Raw genomic sequence first — 19,748 nt, 5'->3', positions numbered from 1 at the left:
GAGAACTCAAATTAATTTTGCAAAAGACTGTCAATAGGTCTAGAAAGAATTGGTCCAAGAAACTTGATGATGCATTATGGGCCTATAGAACTGCATATAAAAATCCTACGGGTATGTCTCCGTATAAAATGGTATATGGAAAAGCATGTCACTTACCTCTCGAACTAGAACATAAGGCATATTGGGCTATTAAAGAGCTCAACTATGATTTCAAACTTGTCGGTGAAAAGAGGATATTTGATATTAGCTCACTTGATGAATGGAGAACCCAAGCTTATGAAAATGCCAAGTTGTTTAAAGAAAAGGTTAAAAGATGGCATGACAAAAGGATACAAAAGCGTGAGTTTAATGTAGGTGATTATGTATTGCTATACAACTCTCGTTTGAGATTTTTTGCAGGGAAACTTCTCTCTAAATGGGAAGGCCCCTATGTTATCGAGGAGGTCTATCGTTCCGGTGCCATAAAAATCAACAACTTCGAAGGCACAAATGTGAAGGTGGTAAACGGTCAAAGAATCAAACATTATATCTCAGGTAATCCCATAAATGTTGAAACCAATACTATTGAAACCGTAACCCCGGAGGAATTCATAAGGGACACTTTCCAGAATGTTTCAGACTCCGAAAAGGAATAGGTATGTGGTACGGTAAGTAAACCGATTCCAAAACAGTTTTTAAGGCAATATTTCTTCGTTTTTGAATATTTAGAAAAATAGAAAATTAAGTAGCAGTCCGGGAAGGACTAGAGGGCCCCACGAGAGTGGAGGGCGCACCCTACCCCCTGGGCGCGCCCCCCTACCTCGTGAGCACCTCGTGTGCCTTCTGGACTCCGTTTTCTTGCACGATACGTATTTTGGTCAGTAAAAATTCACTATATATATTCTCCCGAAGGTTTTGACTCCCGTATCATGCAAATATCCTCTGTTTTTTTTTCGAGCTGTTGCTGCTGCAGATTAGCGCAAGATGTCTTCTCAAGAGTCAGTCGGGGAGAGCCGGGTATCCAATCCGGCACCGGAACCAAGGGCAAACAGCGACCCTGACCACTTTGGGCCAGCAACAGAGGAAGAGATGGAGGCTGACTTAATGAGGGTAGATGCCATGGAGGATCAAGAAGTCACCTCTCGCTTCCAAGCTGGGTTCACGATGGGGGAACTACAGTGCTCAACTATTCCAAACTCGGTTATCCCTTCCAATGTTAGATTTCTTTCTTATGAAAATATGAAGAGGAGTGTCACTTGTTCTCCTGCAGCTATGAAACACCCTTGGGTGCAAGGAGCTTTAGCCGTCATAGGAAAGCTTCATAAGGAAACAATGGACCTCAAGCAGCAAGTCAACAAGCTCGAGGAGGAGAATCGTATCCTGAGAGGAATCATCGCCAAGAATATTTCACCAACAACAAAGAAGGAGATATAATAACATGGGTATGTGCACTCCCCTTGGCAATAACCAAGCTTGGGGGAGGTGCCCCGGTATCGTATCACAATCACAACTCCTATCTTTACCGTTTTCCTTAGTTCGATCCTATTAGTAGTATTTTGATCTAGTAGAATAAAGTTTATGGCATGATCTAGTTTTGAGTTTTTCCTTATGATCTCTCTATGTAATCGAGTCTGTGAGCTATATAATAAAGATTAGTGTTGAGTCAAGGGCTTGATTTTCTTGCTATGATCTTGGGTGAATAAAAGAAAAGAGAAAAAGAATAAGAAGAAACAAAGAGATCATATTGATCTTATTGATAGTAATGACTTCACATAGAAAGAGTGTGACGATTAAACGTTGTTGGGAGTTGGCAGACATAGCTTTGGTCATTGTTGCAATTAATAGGAAGTAATAAGGAAAGAGAGGTTTCACATATAAATATAATATTATTGACATCTTTTATGATTGGGAGCACTCATCAAAATATGACATGCTAAAGAGTTGATGTTGGACAAGGAAGACAACGTAATGGGTTATGTTTTCTTATATCTGAGATAAAGTATGTTGTCATGGATCATCCAACATGTTGAGCTTGCCTTTCCCCCTCATGCTAGCCAAATTCTTAGCACCAAGTAGAGATACTACTTGTGCTTCCAAATACCCTTAAACTCGTTTTGCCATGAGAGTCCACCATATCTACCTATGGATTGAATAAGATCCGTCAAGTAAGTTGTCATCGGTGCAAAGCAATAAAAATTGCTCTAAATATGTATGATTAGTGTGGGAGAAATAAGCTTCATACGATCTTGTGATGTGGAAGTAATAAAAGCGACAGACTGCATAATAAAGGTTCATATCACAAGGGGCAATATAAAGTGACGATCTTTCGCATTAAGATTTTGTGCATCCAACCATAAAAGCGCATGGCAACCTCTGCTTGCCTCTGCGAAGGGCCTATCTTTTATTATTATCTTCTACCTTATGCAAGAGTCATGGTGATCTTCACCTTTCCTTTTTCATTTTGTCCTTTGGCAAGCCCAGCATGTTGGAAAGAACCTAATATATATATATATCTAATTTGATGTAGGGGGGCATGAGTTATTATTGTTGACATTAACCTCAAGGTAAAAGGTTGTGGGGCGAAACTATAAGCCCCTATCTTTCTCTGTGTCCAATTAAAACTCCGTAACCACAAGTATTGCGTGAGTGTTAGCAATTATGAAGGACTAGATGATAGTTGAGTATGTGGACTTACTTTTTAGCTCTGACATAGACTCTTCCTGATGTTATGATAATTTGCAATTGCTTCAATGACTGAGGTTATAGTTTGTTGGTTCTCAATAAGGTTTCTGATTCATACTTTTGCATTGTGAATAGATCATCACTTGAACATAAGTAATCATATGACAATATCTATATATGTTGCTGTTATGAGAATAATCATGATGCCTTCATGTCCGCATTTTATTTTTATCGACGCCTCTACCTCTAAACATGGGGACATATTTATTGTTATCGGCTTTCGCTTGAGGACAAGCGAGGTCTAAGCTTGGGGGAGTTGATACGTCCATTTCGCATCATGCTTTTATATCGATATTTATTGCATTATGGGTTGTTATTTCATATTATGTCACAATACTTATGGCTATTCTCTCTTATTTTACAAGGTCTACATAAGGAGGGAGAATGCCGGCAGCTGGAATTCTAGGCTAGAAAAAGGAGCAAATATTAGAGACCTATTCTGCACAACTCCAAAAGTCCTGAAACTCCACGGAATACCTTATAATAAATAATGAAAAATCCTCACCAAACTTGAAGAGCAGGGGGCCCACACCCAATCCACGAGGGTGGGGGGCGCGCCCCCTACCTCGTGGGCCCCCTGGTGGCTCTCCGATGACCATCTTCTGCTATATGAAGTCTTTCGTCGAGAAAAAAAAATCCAGAAGCAACCTTTCGGGACGAAACTCCTCCGCCACGAGGCGGAACCTTGGCGGAACCAATCTAGGGCTCCGACAGAGCTGTTCTGCCGAGGAAACTTCCCCCCGGAGGGGGAAATCATCGCCATCGTCATCACCAATGCTCCTCTCATCGGGAGAGGGCAATCTCCATCAACATCTTCATCAGCACCATCTCATCTCAAAACCCTAGTTCATCTCTTGTATCCGATTCTTTGTCTCCAAGTCCGGGATTGGTGCTAGTCGGTTGCTTGTAGTGTTAATTACTCCTTGTAGTTGATGCTAGTTGGTTTAATTGGTGGAAGATCATATGTTTAGATCCTTTATGCATATTATTACCCCTCTGATTATGAACATGAATATGCTTTTTGAGTAGTTACGTTTGTTCCTGAGGACAAGGGAGAAGTCTTGCTATTAGTAGTCATGTGAATTTGGTATTCGTTCGATATTTTGATGAGTTGTATGTTGTCTAGCCTATAGTGGTGTTATGTGAACGTCGACTACATAACACTTCACCATTATTTGGGCCTAGAGGAAGGCATTGGGGAGTAATAAGTAGATGATGGATTGCTAGAGTGATAGAAGCTTAAACCCTAGTTTATGCGTTGCTTCGTAAGGGGCTGATTTGGATCCATATGTTTCATGCTATGGTTAGGTTTACCTTAATACTTTTGTTGTAGCCGCGGATGCTTGCAATAGAGGTTAATCATAAGTGGGATGCTTGTTCAAGTAAGAACATCACCCAAGCACCGGTCCACCCACATGTCAAATTATCAAAGTACCGAACGCGAATCATATGAACATGATGAAAACTAGCTTGAAGATATTCCCATGTGTCCTCGGGAGCGCTTTTCCTTATATAAGAGTTTGTCGAGGCTTGTCCTTTGCTACAAAAAGGATTGGGCCACCTTGCTGCACTTTATTCACTTTTTTACTTGTTTCTCGTCACAATTTATCTTATCACAAAACTATCTGTTACCACTTATTTCAGTACTTGCAATCACCAATTTCATGATGCTCACCGCCGTGCATGAGTAATTCCATCGTAGGCTTGCTGGACGGTGATGGGTTGGATGAGATTTATCATGTAACCGAGTTAGTTTTGTTAGGGTTTGATCCCTAGTATCCACTATGTTCTGAGATTGATGTTGCTATGACTTTGATATGCTCAATGCTTGTCACTAGGGCCCGAGTGCCATGATTTCAGATCTGAACCTATTATGTTTTCGTCAATATATGTGAGTTCTTGATCCTATCTTGCAAGTCTATAGTCACCTACTATGTGTTATGATCCGGCAACCCCGAAGTGACAATAACCGGGACCACTTCCGGATATGACCGTAGTTTGAGGAGTTCATGTATTCACTATGTGTTAATTCTTTGGTCCAATACTCTATTAAAAGGAGGCCTTAATATCCCTTAGTTTCCGCTAGGACCCCGCTGCCACGGGAGGGTAGGACAAAAGATGAAATGCAAGTTCTTTTCCATAAGCATGTATGACTATATTCGGAATACATGCCTACATTACATTGATGAATTGGAGCTAGTTCTGTGTCACCCTAGGTTATGACTGTTATATGATGAACCGCATCTGGCATAATTCTCTATCACTGATCCATTGCCAACGAGCTTTCCATATATTGTTATTCGCTTATTTACTTTTCCGTTGCTATTGTTATCATCACTACAAAATACCAAAAATATTACTTTTGCTACCGTTACCACTACTATCATATTACTTTGCTACTAAACACTTTGCTGCAGATATTAAGTTTCCAGGTGTGGTTGAATTGACAACTCAGCTGCTAATACCTGAGAGTATTCTTTTGATGGGGAACGTAGTAATTTCAAAAAAATTCCTACGCACACGCAAGATCATGGTGATGCATAGCAACGAGAGGCGAGAGTATGATCTACGTACCCTTGTAGATCGACAACGGAAGCGTTTGGTTGATGTAGTCGTACGTCTCCACGGCCCGACCGATCAAGCACCGAAACTACGGAACCTCCGAGTTCTAGCACACGTTCAGCTCGATGACGATCCCCGGACTCCGATCCAGCAAAGTGTCGGGGAAGAGTTCCGTCAGCACGATGGTGTGGTGACGATCTTGATGTACTACCGTCGCAGGGCTTCGCCTAAGCACCGCTACAATATTATCGAGGACTATGGTGGAAGGGGGCACTGCACACGGCTAAGAATATGATCACGTGGATCAACTTGTGTCTCTAGGGGGTGCCCCTGCCTCCGTATATAAAGGTTCAAGGGAGGGGGGCCGGCCGGCCAGGAGAGGCGCGCCAAGAGGAGTCCTACTCCCTCTGGGAGTAGGACTCCCCCCTTTCCTAGTTGGAATAGGATTCGTGGAGGGGGGGGGGGGGAAAGAGGAGAGAGAGGAGGAAGGGGGGCCGGCCCCCTCTCCTTGTCCAATTAGGACCAAGGGGGGAGGGGCGCGCGGCCCATCTCTGGCCACCTCTCCTCTCTTCCACTAAGGCCCACTAAGGCCCATATACCTCCCGGGGGGTACCGGTAACCTCCCGGTACTCCGGTAAAATCCCGATTTCACCCGGAACACTTCCGATATCCAAACATAGGCTTCCAATATATCAATCTTTATGTCTCGACCATTTCGAGACTCCTCGTCACGTCCGTGATAACATCCGGGACTCCTAACAACCTTCGGTACATCAAAATGCATAAACTCATAATATAACTCTCATCGTAACCTTAAGCGTGCGGAACCTACGGGTTCGAGAACAATGTAGACATGACCGAGACACGTCTCCGGTCAATAACCAATAGCGGAATCTAGATGCTCATATTGGCTGCTACATATTCTACGAAGATCTTTTATCGGTCAGACCGCATAACAACATATGTTGTTCCCTTTGTCATCGGTATGTTACTTGCCCGAGATTCGATCGTCGGTATCCCATACCTAGTTCAATCTTGTTACCGGCAAGTCTCTTTACTCGTTCTGTAATACATCATCCCGCAACTAACTCATTAGTTGCAATGCTTGCAAGGCTTAAGTGATGTGCATTACCGAGAGGGCCCAGAGATACCTCTCCGACCATCGGAGTGACAAATCCTAATCTCAAAATACGCCAACCCAACATGTACCTTTGGAGACACTTGTAGTGCTCCTTTATAATCACCTAGTTACGTTGTGACGTTTGGTAGCACACAAAGTGTTCCTCCGGGAAACGGGAGTTGCATAATCTCATAGTCATAGGAACATGTATAAGTTATGAAGAAAGCAATAGCAACATACTAAACGATCGGGTGCTAAGCTAAAGGAATGGGTCATGTCAATCAGATCATTCATCTAATGATGTGATCCTGTTAATCCAATGACAACTCTTTGTCCATGGTTAGGAAACATAACCATCTTTGATTAACAAGCTAGTCTAGTAGAGGCATACTAGTGACACTTTGTTTGTCTATGTATTCACACATGTATTATGTTTCCGGTTAATACAATTCTAGCATGAATAATAAACTTTTATCATGATATATAAGGAAATAAATAATAACTTTATTATTGCCTCTAGGGCATATTTCCTTCAGTCTCCCACTTGCACTAAAGTCAATAATCTAGATTACACAGTAATGATTCTAACACCCATGGAGCCTTGGTGTTGATCATGTTTTGCTCGTGGAAGAGGCTTAGTCAACGGGTCTGCTACATTCAGATCCGTATGTATCTTGCAAATCTCTATGTCTCCCACCTGGACTAGATCCCGGATGGAATTGAAGCATCTCTTGATGTGCTTGGTTCTCTTGTGAAATCTGGATTCCTTTGCCAAGGCAATTGCACCAGTATTGTCACAAAAGATTTTCATTGGACCCGATGCATTAGGTATGACACCTAGATCGGATATGAACTCCTTCATCCAGACTCCTTCATTCGCTGCTTCCGAAGCAGCTATGTATTCCGCTTCACACGTAGATCCCGCCACGACGCTCTGTTTAGAACTGCACCAACTGACAGCTCCACCGTTTAATGTAAACACGTATCCGGTTTGCGATTTAGAATCGTCCGGATCAGTGTCAAAGCTTGCATCAACGTAACCGTTTACGATGAGCTCTTTGTCACCTCCATATACGAGAAACATATCCTTAGTCCTTTTCAGGTACTTCAGGATGTTCTTGACCGCTGTCCAGTGATCCACTCCTGGATTACTTTGGTACCTCCCTGCTAGACTTATAGCAAGGCACACATCAGGTCTGGTACACAACATTGCATACATGATAGAGCCTATGGCTGACGCATAGGGAACATCTTTCATTTTCTCTCTATCTTCTGCAGTGGTCGGGCATTGAGTCTGACTCAACTTCACACCTTGTAACACAGGCAAGAACCCTTTCTTTGCTTGATCCATTTTGAACTTCTTAAAAATCTTGTCAAGGTATGTGCTTTGTGAAAGTCCAATTAAGTGTCTTGATCTATCTCTATAGATCTTTATGCCTAATATGTAAGCAGCTTCACCGAGGTCTTTCATTATAAAACTCTTATTCAAATATCCCTTTATGCTATCCAGAAATTCTATATCATTTCCAATCAGTAATATGTCATCCACATATAATATCAGAAATGCTACAGAGCTCCCACTCACTTTCTTGTAAATACAGGCTTCTCCAAAAGTCTGTATAAAACCAAATGCTTTGATCATACTATCAAAGCGTTTATTCCAACTCCGAGAGGCTTGCACCAGTCCATAAATGGATCGCTGGAGCTTGCACACTTTGTTAGCTCCCTTTGGATCGACAAAACCTTCCAGTTGCATCATATACAACTCTTCTTCCAGAAATCCATTCAGGAATGCAGTTTTGACATCCATCTGCCAAATTTCATAATCATAAAATGCGGCAACCGCTAACATGATTCGGACAGACTTAAGCATCGCTACGGGTGAGAAGGTCTCATCATAGTCAACCCCTTGAACTTGTCGAAAACCTTTTGCGACAAGTCGAGCTTTGTAGACAGTAATATTACCGTCAGCGTCAGTCTTCTTCTTGAAGATCCATTTATTCTCAATTGCTTGCCGATCATCGGGCAAGTCAACCAAAGTCCATACTTTGTTATCATACATGGATCCCATCTCAGATTTCATGGCTTCAAGCCATTTTACGGAATCTGGGCTCACCATCGCTTCTTCATAGTTCGTAGGTTCATCATGATCTAGTAGCATGATTTCCAGAACAGGATTACCGTACCACTCTGGTGCGGATCTCACTCTGGTTGATCTACGAGGTTCAGTAGTATCTTGTTATGAAGTTTCATGATCATTATCATTAGCTTCCTCACTAATTGGTGCAGGTGTCACAGAAATAGTTTTCTGTGATGCACCACTTTCCAATAAGGGAGCAGGTACAGTTACCTCGTCAAGTTCTACTTTCCTCCCACTCACTTCTTTTGAGAGAAACTCCTTCTCTAGAAAGGATCCATTCTTAGCAACGAATGTCTTGCCTTCGGATCTGTGATAGAAGATGTACCCAACAGTCTCCTTTGGGTATCCTATGAAGACACATTTCTCCGATTTGGGTTCGAGCTTATCAGGTTGAAGCTTTTTCACATAAAAGCATCGCAGCCCCAAAATTCAAGAAACGACAACTTTGGTTTCTTGCCAAACCACAATTCATAAGGTGTCGTCTCAACGGATTTTGATGGTGCCCTATTTAACGTGAATGCGGCCGTCTCTAAAGCATAACCCCAAAATGATAGCGGTAAATTTGTAAGAGACATCATAGATCGCACCATATCAAGTAAAGTACGATTACGACGTTCGGACACACCATTACACTGAGGTGTTCTGGGTGGCGTGAGTTGCGAAACTATTCCGCATTTTTTCAGATGTAGACCAAACTCGTAACTCAAATATTCTCCTCCACGATCAGATCGCAGAAACTTTATTTTCTTGTTATGATGATTTTCAACTTCACTCTGAAATTCTTTGAACTTTTCAAATGTTTCAGACTTATGCTTCATTAAGTAGATATACCCATATCTGCTTAAATCATCTGTGAAGGTGAGAAAATAACGATATCCGCCACGAGCCTCAACATTCATCGGACCACATACATCTGTATGTATGATTTCTAACAAATCTGTTGCTCTCTCCATTGTACCGGAGAACGGTGTTTTAGTCATCTTGCCCATAAGGCACGGTTCGCAAGTACCAAGTGATTCATAATCAAGAGGTTCCAAAAGTCCATCGGTATGGAGTTTCTTCATGCGCTTTACACCGATATGACCTAAACGGCAGTGCCACAAATAAGTTGCACTATCATTATTAACTCTGCATCTTTTGGCTTTAACATTATGAATATGTGTGTTACTACTATTGAGATTCATCAAAAATAGACCACTCTTCAAAGGTGCATGACCATAAAAGATATTACTCATATAAACAGAACAACCATTATTCTCTGATTTAAATGAATAACCGTCTCGCATTAAACAAGATCCAGATATAATGTTCATGCTCAACGCTGGCACCAAATAACAATTATTTAGGTCTAATATTAATCCCGAAGGTAGATGTAGAGGTAGCGTGCCGACCACGATCACATCGACTTTAGAACCATTTCCCACGCGCATCGTCACCTTGTCCTTTGCCAGTGTTCGCTTAATCCGTAGTCCCTGTTTCGAGTTGCAAATATTAGCAACAAAACCAGTATCAAATACCCAGGTGCTACTGTGAGCTCTAGTAAGGTACACATCAATAACATGTATATCACATATACCTTTGTTCACCTTGCCATCCTTCTTATCCGCCAAATACTTGGGGCAGTTCCGCTTCCAGTGACCAGTCTGCTTGCAGTAGAAGCACTCCGTTTCAGGCTTAGGTCCAGATTTGGGTTTCTTCTCCTGATCAGCAACTTGCTTGCTTTTCTTCTTGAAGTTCCCCTTCTTCTTCCCTTTGCCCTTTTTCTTGAAACTAGTGGTCTTGTTGACCATCAACACTTGATGCTCCTTCTTGATTTCTACCTCCGCAGCTTTCAGCATTGCGAAGAGCTCGGGAATAGTCTTATTCATCCCTTGCATATTATGGTTCATCACAAAGCTCTTGTAGCTTGGTGGCAGTGATTGGAGAATTCTGTCAATGACGCAATCATCTGGAAGATTAACTCCCATCTGAATCAAGTGATTGTTATACCCAGACATTTTGAGTATATGCTCACTGACAGAACTGTTCTCCTCCATCTTGCAGCTATAGAATTTATTGGAGACTTCATATCTCTCAATCCGGGCATTTGCTTGAAATATTAACTTCAACTCCTGGAACATCTCATATGCTCCATGACGTTCAAAACGTTGTTGAAGTCCCGGTTCTAAGCCGTAAAGCATGGCATACTGAACTATCGAGTAGTCATCAGCTTTGCTCTGCCAGACGTTCACAACATCTGGTGTTGCTCCAGCAGCAGGCCTGGCACCCAGCGGTGCTTCCAGGACGTAATTCTTCTGTGCAGCAATGAGGATAATCCTCAAGTTACGGACCCAGTCCGTGTAATTGCTACCATCATCTTTCAACTTTGCTTTCTCAAGGAACGCATTAAAATTCAATGGAACAACAGCACGGGCCATTTATCTACAATCATACATAAACAAGCAAGATACTACCAGGTACTAAGTTCATGATAAATTTAGGTTCAATTAATCATATTACTTAAAGAACTCCCACTTAGATAGACATCCCTCTAATCCTCTAAGTGATTACGTGATCCAAATCAACTAAACCATGTCCGATCATCACGTGAGATAGAGTAGTTTCATTGGTGAACATCACTATGTTGATCATATCTACTATATGATTCACGCTCGACCTTTCGGTCTCCGTGTTCCGAGGCCATATCTGTATATGCTTGGCTCGTCAAGTATAACCTGAGTATTCCGCGTGTGCAAAACTGGCTTGCACCCGTTGTAGATGGACGTAGAGCTTATCACACCCGATCATCACATGGTGTCTAGGCACGACGAACTTTGGCAACGGTGCATACTCAGGGAGAACACTTTTATCTTGAAATTTAGTGAGAGATCATCTTATAATGCTACCGTCAATCAAAGCAAGATAAGATGCATAAAAGATAAACATCACATGCAATCAATATAAGTGATATGATATGGCCATCATCATCTTGTGCTTGTGATCTCCATCTCCGAAGCACCGTCATGATCACCATCGTCACCGGCGCGACACCTTGATCTCCATCGTAGTATCGTTGTCGTCTCGCCAATCTTATGCTTCCACGACTATCGCTACCGCTTAGTGATAAAGTAAAGCATTACAGCGCGATTGCATTGCATACAATAAAGCGACAACCATATGACTCCTGCCAGTTGCCGATAACTCGGTTACAAAACATGATCATCTCATACAATAAACTTTAGCTCATGTCTTGACCATATCACATCACAACATGCCCTGCAAAAACAAGTTAGACGTCCTCTACTTTGTTGTTGCATGTTTTACGTGGCTGCTACGGGCTTTAAGCAAGAACCAATCTTACCTACGCATCAAAACCACAACGATAGTTTGTCAAGTTGGTGCTGTTTTAACCTTCGCAAGGACCGGGCGTAGCCACACTCGGTTCAACTAAAGTTGGAGAAACTGTCACCCGCAAGCCACCTATGTGCAAAGCACGCCGGGAGAACCGGTCTCGCGTAAGCGTACGCGTAATGTCGGTCCGGGCCGCTTCGTCCAACAATACCGCCGAACCAAAGTATGACATGCTGGTAAGCAGTATGACTTATATCGCCCACAACTCACTTGTGTTCTACTCGTGCATATAACATCAACATATAAAACCTAGGCTCGGATGCCGCTGATGGGGAACGTAGTAATTTCAAAAAAATTCCTACGCACACGCAAGATCATGGTGATGCATAGCAATGAGAGGGGAGAGTATGATCTACGTACCCTTCTAGATCGACAACGGAAGCGTTTGGTTGATGTAGTCGTACGTCTCCACGGCCCGACCAATCAAGCACCGAAACTACGGCACCTCCGAGTTCTAGCACATGTTCAGCTCGATGACGATCCCCGGACACCGATCCAGCAAAGTGTCGGGGAAGAGTTCTGTCAGCACAACGGCATGGTGACGATCTTGATGTACTACCGTCGTAGGGCTTCGCCTAAGCACCGCTACAATATTATCTAGGACTATGGTGGAAGGGGGCACCGCACACGGCTAAGAATATGATCACGTGGATCAACTTGTGTCTCTAGGGGGTGCCCCTGTCTCCGTATATAAAAGGTTCAAGGGAGGGGGGCCGGCCGGCCAGGAGAGGCACTCCAGGAGGAGTCCTACTCCCTCTGGGAGTAGGACTCCCCCCTTTCCTAGTTGGAATAGGATTCGTGGAGGGGGGGGGGAAGAGGAGAGAGAGGAGGAAGGGGGGCCGGCCCCCTCTCCTTGTCCAATTCGGACCAAGGGGGGGGGGAGGGGCGCGCGGCCCATCTCTGGCCACCTCTCCTCTCTTCCACTAAGGCCCACTAAGGCCCATATACCTCCCGGGGGGGTTCCGGTAACCTCCCAGTACTCCGGTAAAATCCCGATTTCACCCAGAACACTTCCGATATCCAAACATAGGCTTACAATATATCAATCTTTATGTCTTGACCATTTTGAGACTCCTCGTCATGTCCGTGATCACATCCGGGACTCTGAACAACCTTCGGTACATCAAAATGCATAAACTCATAATATAACTGTCATCGTAACCTTAAGCGTGCGGACCCTACGGGTTCGAGAACAATGTAGACATGACCGAGACACGTCTTCGATCAATAACCAATAGCGGAACCTGGATGCTCATATTGGCTCCTACATATTCTACGAAGATCTTTTATCGGTCAGACCGCATAACAACATATGTTGTTCCCTTTGTCATCGGTATGTTACTTGCCCGAGATTCGATCGTCGGTATCCCATACCTAGTTCAATCTTGTTACCGGCAAGTCTCTTTACTCGTTCTGTAATACATCATCCCGCAACTAACTCATTAGTTGCAATGCTTGCAAGGCTTAAGTGATGTGCATTACCGAGAGGGCCGAGAGATACCTCTCCGACAATCGGAGTGACAAATCCTAATCTCGAAATACGCCAACCCAACATGTACCTTTGGAGACACCTGTAGTGCTCCATTATAATCACCCAGTTACGTAGTGACGTTTGGTAGCACACAAAGTGTTCCTCCGGCAAACGGGAGTTGCATAATCTCATAGTCATAGGAACATGTATAAGTTATGAAGAAAGCAATAGCAACATACTAAACGATCGGGTGCTAAGCTAAAGGAATGGGTCATGTCAATCAGATCATTCATCTAATGATGTGATCCTGTTAATCAAATGACAACTCTTTGTCCATGGTTAGGAAACATAACCATCTTTGATTAACAAGCTAGTCTAGTAGAGGCATACTAGTGACACTCTGTTTGTCTATGCATTCACACATGTATTTTGTTTCCGGTTAATACAATTCTAGCATGAATAATAAACTTTTATCATGATATATAAGGAAATAAATAATAACTTTATTATTGCCTCTAGGGCATATTTCCTTCATCTTTGTCTCCCCTTGTGTTGAATCAATAAATTTGGGTTGAATACTCTACCCTCGAAAAATGTTGCGATCCCCTATACTTGTGGGTTATCATATAGCTAACTACTGGCTATATAAAACTGCCATGTTATATATAGCCATCATTTATATTCACTCATACAATAGTCTGTGCTATAATGTAGGCTATACATTAGTATATTTTTCTATTCTCTCTCTTTCTCTTTCTTCACATTAATTGTATGTGCCTAGGAATATGCATATAATTAGGCTCTTGCATGAGAGCCCACCCCCTTACGTTTTCACATCTCTTCTCCGCACTCACAAAAATGACATTTAAGCGGGCTGTAAACCCCTATGTATTTACTCTGACCCAAGAACCTTCCTCTATGCATGGTCCTAGGTAAAATCATTTAATAAGAAGGCATAGAGAAAGCAAAATAAATATGAACTTATAGCCAACTCTATTATGTGAGTAATTAATAATGCTAAGTCTTGGTGACATGACATGAGCTGGTAGCTGCCTATATTATTAAGAGCATGGTTAATAGTATAGAACTGTTGGCTATAAGCCATTGCCATGTCATCTGTAGCCCATCTTATAGCCCATATGTAAAATAGTTAATTAGAAGAGTGTACTACTTTTTTATTATATGGCCCATCTTTCACTCTCACAAAGTGCCTAGGAGCACGTGCTAGAGCTGGCTCTTCACCAAGAGCCCGCTTACCTTGTCTCTCCTCTTTTCTTTCCTCCAACTAAGTAAGAATATACTAGTTTATTTCTTATAGCCACCTAACTCAGCTCTATTGTACTTGCTCTAACCATGCTCTGAGTAACATAACACACCCCAATACAAGTTTATTTATATTGCAAGTAGTTAATGAGGATAGATGTGTTTGTAACGCAACCCTAAGCAAAATGAGTCACAACCTAATAAATACAACCATCTAGTATGATACTAGTTTTATGATACTTTGCACTATGGATGCATTTCCTTTGTCCTCAAATAAGAGCACCTACACCCGCGGACACCAAATTTGAGCCCTCAAACGCCTGGGAATGTGTCTGGGCGCGTCCGCGGGCAGTAACTGGGCAGCCCTAAGATTTCTTTCTCTCCATCTGAATACCTCATATTTCAAATGTTACATCCAGAAATCATGCAAAATAAAAACCTATGTACTATGTAGATCAACTATAACCTAGCCTACACTACTCGTTGTCGTCGGAGATGTCCACGGGCTCCAGGTACATGGTCGGCAGCCGTAACTCCCGCTCCTCCGACTTCTCCTCCGCCTTTGTGTCGGCCTCTGCCATTGCGTCGGCCTCCACCTCTAGATCGGTGAAAAGCTAGTCGATCTCCACCTTTCGTTGGTGGAGGAAGCGGCGGTTGGCCTCCGCCTCCAACTGGATGGATACGATGATGGACTCCTACTCCGTCGCCTCCGCCGGGGCCAGCTGGAGGCGCCGGGGGTGAATATAATGGAAATATGCCCTAGAGGCAATAATAAATTGGTTATTATTATATTTCCTAAATCATGATAAAGGTTTATTATTCATGCTAGAATTGTATTGATCGAAAACTTAAATACATGTGTGAATACATAAACAAATATCATATCCCTAGTAAGCCTCTACTAGACTAGCTCGTTGATCAAAGATGGTTAAGGTTTCCTAACCATAGACATGTGTTGTCATTTGATAACGGGATCACATCATTAGGAGAATGATGTGATGGACAAGACCCATCCATTAGCTTAGCATATTGATCATTCAGTTTATTGCTATTGCTTTCTTCATGTCATATACATATTCCTTCGACTATGAGATTATGCAACTGTCGGATACCGGAGGAATACCATGTGTGCTCGCAAACGTCACAACATAATTGAGTGGTCATAAAGATGCTCTACAGGTATCTCCGAAGGTGTTTGTAGAGTTGGTATAGATCAAGATTTGGATTTGTCACTCCGAGTATCGGAGAGGTATCTCTGGGCCCTCTCGGTAATACACATCATAAGCTTGCAAGAAAATGACTAAGGAGTTGGTCACGAGGTGATGTATGACAGAATGATTAAAGATACTTGCCGGTAACGAGATTGAAGTAGGTATGAAGATACCGACGATCGAATCTCGGGCAAGTAACATACCGATAGACAAAGGGAATAATGTATGTTGTCATAACAGTTCGACCGATAAAGATCTTCGTAGAATATGTAGGAGCCAATATGGGAATCTAGGTTCCGATATTGGTTATTGACCTGAGAGGTGTCTCGGTCATGTCTACATAGTTCTCGAACCCGTAGGGTCCGCACGCTTAACATTCATTGACGATATAGTGTTATATGAGTTATATGATTTGGTAACCGAATGTTGTTCGGAGTCCCGGATGAGATCAGGGACATGACGAGGAGTCTCGAAATGGTCGAGAGGTAAAGATTGATATATAGGACAATGTTATTTGGACACAACTGTTTCGGGACGTACTGGGAAGGAATCGGGTCAACGGAAGGGGTTCTGGGCACCCCCCGACAAGTTATGGGCCTTATGGGCCAAAGGAGGGGACAGACCAGCCCACAAGGGGGCTGGTGCGCCCCCTCCCTTGGTTGCCCAGCCCTAGGGAAGGAAAAGGGGGAGGGCTAGCCCCTCCTGCCTTTCCCTCTCATGGGAGAAAGGAAAGGGGGGGGGGCGCCACCCTCCCCTGCCTTTCCCCGCACTCCAAATAAGGAAAGGGGAGTGCGGCTTGGGAGGGACCCCAAGTAGGATTCCTCCTACTTGGGCGCCTCCTTTGGATGCTCCTCCCTCCCTCCCACCTATATATATGTGGGAGGGGGGCTCCTGGCACACAACAGACAATTGTCTAGCCGTGTGCGGTGCCCCCTCCACCGTTTACACCCCCGGTCACATTTTCATAGTGCTTAGGCGAAGTCCTGCGGAGATCACTTCACCATCATCATTACCACACCGTCGTGTTGCTGGATCTCATCTACTACCTCGCCATCTTGCTGGATCAAGAATGCGGAGGACGTCACCGAGCTGAACGTGTGCAGAACGCGGAGGTGTCGTATGTTCGGTACTTGATTGGTTGGAGCACGAAGAAGTTCGACTACATCAACCGCTTTGTTAAACGCTTCTACATCAACAACAAACTTGATGAAACACCGTTGTGGTTTTTGTCTACGTAAGAACGGTTCTTGCTAGAAGCCCGTAGCAGCCACGTAAAACTTGCAACAACAAAGTAGAGGACATCTAACTTGTTTTTGCAGGGCATGATGTGATGTGATATGGTCAAGATATGATTTGATATATGTTGATATATGAGATGATCATGTTTTGTAATATCGACAACCGACAGGAGCCTTAGGGTTGTCTCTTTATTGTATGAAGTGCAACCGCCATGTAATTTATTTACTTTATCACTACTAGCAAAAGGGCCTGTGCGTTGCAACGGGGAAAAATATCATAATCTCCAATCGCTTTGACCATATTTTAGTGCATCACCGAGATACACTATCACTCACAATTTCTTAAAATCATGAACAATTTTAAATCATGAAAACTTTTTAAAACCATGAACATATTTGAAATTGTGAACATTTTCCAAATTCATGTACACTTTTATAAATTTTCAAACATTTTTTAAAATTAAGAAAAAATTGGATTCATGAACATTTTATACTGTTTGCAAACATTTTTTCTAACAATTGCGATCATTTTTCTAAACAATTTTCTCAAATCAGTGAACATTTCTAGAATCGACGAACAATTTGGAAATTGTTGGAAGAATTTTTGAAACTCACGAACAATTTTTGTATTTAACGAACATATTTTTGAAATGCATGAACATTTTATAAATGAATAAACTATTTTGTAAGTGAGGGGTAGTTTTTAGTTAACATAAACGACTAATAGCACGGTTGGAAACTAATCATTTTTCTAGTCAAATTACATGTATAAATTACTCTATTAGTAGGTAGGTATAGATAAGGAGTGCGGAAATAGTAAGTTTTATCCCAAATTTACAATTAAGTTTAGTGAATCAGACACCCAAGCTCTAGATAAACTTGCATGAATTAGAGTTTACCTTAGCAGCATGAAATCACTCTTCCATGGCAAACTCACAATTTTCTTTTACACGGCCGTGTGTTGTCTACACATGCTGATATATGAGCACAAGCATGCAGTGTAAAATGTGAATGCACACGCACACTGTACTACATTGATGAAGTTTCCACGTTGGTGGACAATTTGTTAGCTCTCTGTTAGATGGATGGTCCGCACTCCTGCGAACAAACTATGTTTGGATGTATTGTGGCTTCAGATAAAACAGATCACGGAGAGTTTCTGCATGCGTGAACTAATATTCTACCTATCACATTATTGGAGAGAAGATCTGAGCACTTACTAATTGGTTCCGCCGGATCACAAGCTCTGCATCGATTGATTCCTTCCGGCCGGAAGGCATATATGAGTATATGACATATCCATCTAGCTGCTTGTCTACTTGCCCACGGTGGCGGGAAACTTAGTCAGGCTCTCGATCTGGACGCTCCCAATCCTGCTGTCCATCCTGTATCTGTATGTACAACACCCCCTGCACCCTTATGAACAGCTCTCTGCGAGAACCTCTCGCGTATCTGATCGGCGGCGGCCGTGTCGAGCGCTTCAACGACGTCGAGACCGTGCCGCCCTCCCCCTCCGGGGACCCCGCCAACGGCATCGCTTCCAAGGACGTCATCCTTGACCCTGTGGCCAACATCCATGCCCGCATCTACCTCCCCTTCACCGTCGCTTCGGAGCCCGACAAGAAGTTCCCCGTAGTCATCTTCTTCCACGGTGGCGCGTTCTTCGTCCACACCGTCGCGTCTCCGCTCTACCACAGGTACTGTACCTCCCTCGCCGCAGCCGTCCTCGCCGTCGTCGTCTCAGTCGACTACCGTCTCGCCCCGGAGTACCACATTCCAGCCGCATACAACGGCGCCGAGCCGCGATGCCTCCCGTGTCGTCCTCAAGGGCGACAACACCGGAGCCAACATGGTGCACGCCACGACGATACGGCTAGGGAAGGAGCGCATGGGTGGCTACGGCGACAAGGTCAGCAGTTTGGCACTCCTGAACCCTTACTTCTGGGGAAAGAGCTGGTGGGCGGGAAGCCCACCGACGCTGGGTACCGCGGCGGCTTCGATCGCGCATGGGAGGTCATCTGCAGTGGCAAGTTCGGCTTTGACCGCCCGTACATCAACCAGGTGGCGCCTCCGGGGGAGTGGAGGCAGCTTGGGAGCGGTTGTGTGCTGGTCAACACAACGGAGCACTGCTAGTTCGTGGAGAGGGTGCGCGCGTACGCGGAGGGGATCAAGGCGTGCGGGTGGGACGCCGAGCTGGAGTTCCACGAGGCCAAGGGTGAGGGTTATGTCGTGACTCCGAGAATGCTGTCAAGGAGCTCGCCGCCTCGCCATGGTGGCGTATGTCGTCGTTTCTATCTTTTTATCCCATCGAGTGGAACGTCTTTAGATCCAATTAGAACGCTAGTTGGGCTTGGGCTGGTCCATTAGATCGAGTTAGCCTCGGCTAATGAAAGATCCATCTCTAGGGTTCCTAAAAAACGAATCGATCGCTAGACCGACCAAATCAGATCGATCGCTGGGATAGATCTACTTTTAAATCTCGTCCATCAATCTCTATGATTAACATAAAATCAACGGACATAATAGGATGACGTATAGAGAACTATGAAAGCCTCCATCCTTTAATATTAGGTAATAAAGATGCGTTAGCGATAGTTGTAGAAGCAATAGTTGGCGTGACCACCTTGACACA

The 19,748-nt window shown here is 43.6% G+C and overlaps 1 pseudogene; it reads left to right on the top strand.

Moving 5' to 3' along the window:
* Nucleotides 1–18,535: 18,535 nt before the first annotated feature.
* On the top strand, nucleotides 18,536–19,538 carry LOC123191699 (probable carboxylesterase 7; annotated as a pseudogene).
* The last annotated feature ends 210 nt before the right edge of the window (nucleotides 19,539–19,748 follow it).

This window comes from Triticum aestivum, chromosome 2A, assembly GCF_018294505.1.
Source record: "Triticum aestivum cultivar Chinese Spring chromosome 2A, IWGSC CS RefSeq v2.1, whole genome shotgun sequence".
In the NCBI taxonomy this organism is placed as follows: Eukaryota; Viridiplantae; Streptophyta; class Magnoliopsida; order Poales; family Poaceae; genus Triticum; species Triticum aestivum.
This window is presented reverse-complemented; position numbering and strand designations above follow the sequence as displayed.